We start from the raw sequence: 6,406 nt of genomic DNA, 5'->3' as shown, positions 1-6,406 counted from the left end.
GGCAGCTCTGCTCTTTTTTGTTCCTAGCTACCTCCATTATGTCTCAGCCTTTTCAGTCTCTGGGTGGGATGAGACCAAAGTGGGTTCTTTGTGCAGTGCCCCAAAAGACTGGGGGAGCTGGTCGCTCTCCCTGCTCTCCCTTTGCCTTTGAGGGAACTCTCAGTGCTGTGCAGTATTGGCCTGGGGGATGGGATGATGCAGGCAAAGCAGTCCTATTCTTTCTTTTTTGTGTGGCTGTTCTCAGGTTTTGTTCCACTGTGTAGCTTGCTGAAGTTCAAGTGGACCCTGAACTTGATCAGAGCCATTTTTGTTTGTGGATAGCCAGCTGTTGATCTTTATGGGTGGATGGAGGGTGGGGTCTCCTACTCTGCCGTGGTGGGGATGACACTCAGCTTAGTTTTTTATTTTCTTTTTAAAACAAGCTCTGGCTAGTTTTATTAATGAAAAATTTTGCACGATTTACTTTTCACCAGTCTGTTCTGGCATGTTTCCAGTGCTATCAGAATCACCTGGATCAATGGTAGCCAGTGTGCATATTGACAGTATTTCCCACATGCTGTGCCCAGTCCAGTATGATTGCCACTGTAGTGATGGACACCAGTGTTGGCCAACATGGCAGAGTGTTCTATTTCAGATCTCCTCAAAGCTGGGCAGTTGCTGGTGAGGATGACCAGAGTTTCGCTTTGCCATGTCTGATCATTTTCAGACTCTGCTTGTACCCCAGCATGTACTTTCCACTTTTTTTTTTTTAATTTTTTTTTCACGTTTATTTACTTTTGAGACAGAGAGAGACAGAGCATGAACGGGGGAGGGTCAGAGAGAGAGAGGGAGACACAGAATCTGAAACAGGCTCCAGGCTCTGAGCTGTCAGCCCAGAGCCCGACGCGGGGCTCGAACCCACGGACCGCGAGATCATGACCTGAGCTGAAGTCGGCCGCTTAACCGACTGAGCCACCCAGGCGCCCCTACTTTCCACCTTTCATAATGATCTGGAGCCTAGAATTTATGGACTCCAGTGACATTTTTGTCTTCTTTGTGGCCACCATATTCCTGCCTTAGGTGTGGGGTGGCCCCAATCTAGAACATACAGAGGGCAGGATAGGAAGTTTAGGATTGAAGCTCCAAGTGGCAACTTTCTGGGCTCCCCACGCTGCCTAAACTGCAGCCCCACAGACTCAAGCCCAGATTAATTATTCTTAACAGTAACTTGGCACCTCTTCTAAAAATGAGTCATTTGTTTTCTAGCATGCTTTTAAAAGCATCTCATTATAGAATTAACACAGACTAATTAGAAAAAAAAATGGAATGTATTGAAAAGCAAAAGGAAGAAAATGAAGCTGTCTGCAATCTAACATTTGGGAATAGCTACTGTTAAACATGTGGTACATTTTTCTTTTATTCTTTGTAAGTGCTCCTGTTAAAATATAAATTTTATGTAGCTCATACAGATCTTGTTTCCCAGATGAAACATAATGTGGATTTTTAAAAGGGGCAAAATATCCTTCACAACTCTATTAAAAACATTTTTTAATGTTTATCTATTTTTGGGAGAGAGATGGAGACAGAGCACGAGCAGGGGAAGGGCAGAGAGAGGAGGAGACACAGAATCCAAAGGAGACTCCAGGCTGTGAGCTGTCAGCATAGAGCCCAGCACGGGGCTTGAACCCACAAACTGTGAGATCATAATCTGAGCTGAAGTCAGACGCTCAACTGAGCCACCCAGGCGCCTCCACAAACTCCATTTTAACGACCGTGTGGTTATTTATTTACACAACCATTAAATACTTCTTACACATCTTATGTCAGTTTCTAATTGCTCGCAGGTTTAGGTACAAACTTGGCATGGCTTCCAGGACTATTCTTAAACTTTGCCTTGCCTCACATCATGCTTTTTTTTTTTTTAATTTTTATTTAATTTTTTTTTTAATTTAAATCCAAGTTAGCATATAGTACAACAGTGATTTCAGGAGTAGATTCCTTAATGCCCCTTACCATTTAGCACATCCTCACTCCCACAACCCCTCCAGCAACCTTCTGTTTGTTCTCTTATGTTTTTGTCCCCCTCCTTGTTTTTACATTACTTTTCCTTCCCTTCCCTTCCCTTATGTTAATTCTTTTGTATCTTAATGTCCTCATATGAGTGAAATCATATGATATTTGTCTTTCTTTGACTAATTTCACTTAGCATAATACCCTCTAGTTCTATCCACATAGTTGTGAATGGCAAGATTTCATTCTTTTTGATTGCCAAGTAATACTCCATTGTGTGTGTGTGTGTGTGTGTGTGTGTGTGTGTGTGTGTGCGTGTGTGCGTGCGCACACACACACACCACATCTTCTTTATCCATTCATCCATTGGTGGACATTTGGGCTCTTTCCATACTTTGGCTGTTGTTGATGTGCTGCTATAAACATTGGGGTCCATGTGTCCCTTCGAAACAGCACACCTGTATCCCTTGGATAAATACCTAGTAGTGCAATTGCTGGGTCGTAGGGTAGTTCTATTTTTAATTTTTTGAGGCACCTCCATTCTGTTTTCCAGAGTGGCTGCACCAGTCTGCATTCCCACCAGCAATGCAAAAGAGATCCTCTTTCTCCACATCCTGGCCAATGACTTTTGTTGCCTGAGTTGTTAATGTTAGCCATTCTGACAGGTGTGAGGTGGTATCTCATTGTGGTTTTGATTTGTATTTCCCTGATGATGAGTGATGTGGAGCATTTTTTCATGTGTCGGTTGGCCATCTGGATGTTGTCTTTGGAGAAGTGTCTATTCATGTCTTTCGCCCATTTCTTCACTGGATTATTTGTTTTTTGGGTGTTGAGTTTGATAAGTTCTTTATAGATTTTGGGTACTAACCCTTTATCTGATATGTTTTTTGCAAATATCTTCTCCCATTCCATCGGTTGCCTTTTTGTTTTGCTGATTGTTCCCTTTGCTGTGCAGAAGCTTTTTATTTTGATGAGGTCCCAATAGTTCATTTTTGCTTTTGTTTCCCTTGCCTCTGGAGATGTGTTGCGTAAGAAGTTGCTGTGGCCGTGGTCAAAGAGGCTTTTGCCTGCTTTCTCCTCGAGGATTTTGATGGCTTCCTGTCTTTCATCCATTTTGAGTTTATTTTTGTGTATGGTGTAAGAAGAATGGTCCAGGTTCATTTTTCTGCATGTCACTGTCCAGTTTTCCCAGCACCACTTGCTGAAAAGACTGTCTTTATTCCATTGGATATTCTTTCCTGCTCTTCAAAGATTGTTGGCCATACATGTGTGGGTCCATTTCTGGGTTCTCTATTCTGTTCCATTGATCTGAGTGTCTGTTCTTGTGCCAGAACCATACTGTCTTGATGATTACAGCTTTGTAATACAGCTTGAAGTCCGACCTCATGCTTTTCTCCTTCACATTTTAGACTTCAGCTATACGTACTTTCCATGCATCATATTCTCTCATCTCCTGGGCTCTGCCCCTGCTCATCATTCTAACACATTTTTATTCTTTTTCTTCTCCATTCCCTCTCTCCACTTCTCCTACTCTTTTTTTCTAATTAACACCTATTAATCTTTGATGAAGGGAGGGTGTGTAGATAGAAAAATAGAGGGAGGCCTAGGATGAAGTCCTGGATACCTCATTTATAAAAGCAGAAAACCAGGAGAAGGATGTTTAAAAAAAAAATGAGAACTGGCCAAAGAGGAAACCCAGGAGAATATAGCATCACAGAAAGTAAGCAAGGAAATGTCAAAATTTAGAGACCAACAGAACAGAGTCCATAAATAGACCCATGCATATACTGTCAATTGATTTTGACAAAAGAAATAAGGTAACTGAAGGAAAAAAAAAAAAAAACTCTTTTCAACAAAGGGGGCTGGAACAACCACATATCCATTAGAAAGGAAGAACTTTAACTTTGACCTCACACCACATATAAATATTAAAATAAATCGTGGACCAAAATGTAAGCATTAAACTACAAAACTTCTAGATGAAAACAAGGAATATAATCTTTTGAGATTCTGGAGTGGGCAAATAATTCTTAGGACACAAAAGCATGAATCATAAGAAAACATTTCATAAAATGAGCTTCATCAAAATTAAAACTTCTTGAACTCCATTAAGAAAATGAAAAGACAGTGGGGCACCTGGGTAGCTCAGTCTGTTAAGCATCTGATTTCAGCTCAGATCATGATCTCATGGTTTGTGAGTTCGAGCCCCACATTGGGCTCTGTGCTGCCAGCTTGGAGCCTGGAGCCTGCTTTGGATTCTGTGTCTCCCTTTCTCTCTGCCCCTTCCTCCCTCTCTCTCTCTCTCTCTCTCTCTCTCTCTCTCTGTCTCTCTCTGTCTCTCTCTGTCTCTCTCTCTCAAAAATAAACAAATATTTTAAAAATTAAAAAAAAAAGAAAATGAAAACACAAGCCCACATAAAGTGGGGAAAAAAAACATATGATACATATATGCAACCCAGGATTTATCTGGAATGTAGAGAACACTTGCATCTCAATAAGACAACCAGCCCATAAAAAATAAGCAAAAGATTTGAACACTTTATTAAAAAGATATGCAGTTTGTTAATGAGAACACAAGATATTCAGTATCATTAGTCATCAGGGAAATGCAAGCTATAACCACAAGATGTCAGAAAACATCTATTAGACTAAAATTAAAAAGACTGACAATGACAAGCATGGGTGAGGTGTGGACTAACTAGAACTCTCATCATTGCTACTAAGAATGTAAAATGGTACATCCACTTTGGAAACAGGTTGATATTTCTTATAAATTTAAACATATACTTTATGATCCAGCAGTTCCATTCTAAGCATCGATCTAAGTGAAACGAAAACATATGTCCACACCAAGATGAATGTTTATAGCAGCTTTATTTGTAAAAGCTCCAGACCAGAAACATCCCACATGTCTATCAACAGGTAGATGGATAAACAAATTGTAGCTTGTCTATACAATTTCCATACTACTCACTAATAAAAAGGAATGAATCACTGATAGATGCAATAACAGATAAATCTCAAAAACTGCCAAGCAGAATAAGTCAAAAGAAGAATACATCATATATGATTCCATTAATCTGAAACTCTAAGTAAAATCTAAATATATAGTAACAGCATGTCCGTTGTTGTCTAGGGTCAGGATGATTGTGGGGTTAGATTGGAAGGGGAATAAAGGTACCTTTTGGGGTGATGGAGAGGTTCTAGATGTTGTGGTAGTGATGGGTACAGAGATGTATATCAGATTATACACTTAATATGTGTACATTTTGGAAATTATACATCAGCAAACTTGATTTTCAAAAATTGTTTCAACTGCTACTGAGACTTTAGGTAAGTCAAGAACAGAGAAGGGACTTTGGAAATGGCAATATTAGAAGTCATGGGTGACTGCATTAAGAATACTTTCAATTATGGAGGGGTGAAGACCAAAACCTGATTGAAATGGATTTATTTTAATATTGTTTCTTTTTATTAAGCTTTTAAGTATAGTTAACATACAGTGTTATATTGGTTTCAGGTGTACAATATAGTCATTCAACAACTGTACATTTCTCAGTGCTCCTCATGATAAATGTACTATTTAATCCCATCACCTAGTTCACCCATCCCCCCCCCCCCCCCCCCCCCCAGTAACCATCAGTTCTCTATAGTTAAGTCTGTTTCTTGGTTTGTCTCTTCTTTCTCCTTTGCTTGTTTTTGTTTCTTACATTCCACATATGCATGAAATCATATGGTATTTGTCTTTCCTGATTGACTTATTTCACTTAACATTATACTCTCCAGGTCCATGTTGTTCCAAATGGCAAAATTTCATTCTTTTTTATGACTGAGTAATATTCCATTGTATATATGTACCACATCTTCTTTATCCATTCATCTGTCAATGGACACTTGGACTGCTGCCATAATTCAGCTATTCTAAATAATGCTGCCAAAAACATAGAGGTGCACGTATCCCTTTGAAATAGTTTTTTGGTATTCTTTGGGTAAATATGCAGTAGTGCAATTACTAGATTGTAGGGTAGTTCTGTTTTTAACTTTTTGAGGAAACTCCATACAGTTTTCTAGAGTGGCCGCACCAGTTTGAATTACAACCAACAATGCACAAGAGTTCCTTTTTCTCCACATCCTTACCAGCACTTATTTCTTGTGTTTATATTGCCATTCTGACAGGTGTGAGGTGATATCTCATTGTACTTTCTTTTTTTAATGTTTATTTTGAGAGAGAGCACACGCAAGTGGGGAGGGGCAGAGGTTGGTACAGAGGATCCAAAGCAGGCTCTGTGCTGACAGCAGTGAGCCCAATGTGGGGCTCAAACTCAACAACCGCAAGACCATGACCTGAGCTGAAGTTGTATGCTCAACCAGTTGAGCCACCCAGGTGCCCTGATCTCATTGTACTTTTGATTTTAAA

General features: G+C 39.8%; 1 pseudogene; it reads right to left on the bottom strand.

The window, feature by feature from the left end:
* Positions 1-459: 459 nt before the first annotated feature.
* On the bottom strand, positions 460-1,046 carry LOC102956873 (annotated as a pseudogene).
* Positions 1,047-6,406: the final 5,360 nt, after the last annotated feature.

This window comes from Panthera tigris, chromosome D1 (genome assembly GCF_018350195.1).
Source record: "Panthera tigris isolate Pti1 chromosome D1, P.tigris_Pti1_mat1.1, whole genome shotgun sequence".
NCBI lineage: Eukaryota > Metazoa > Chordata > Mammalia > Carnivora > Felidae > Panthera > Panthera tigris.
Note: the sequence above shows the minus strand (reverse complement) of the source record. Positions and strands in the feature narration are given on the sequence as shown.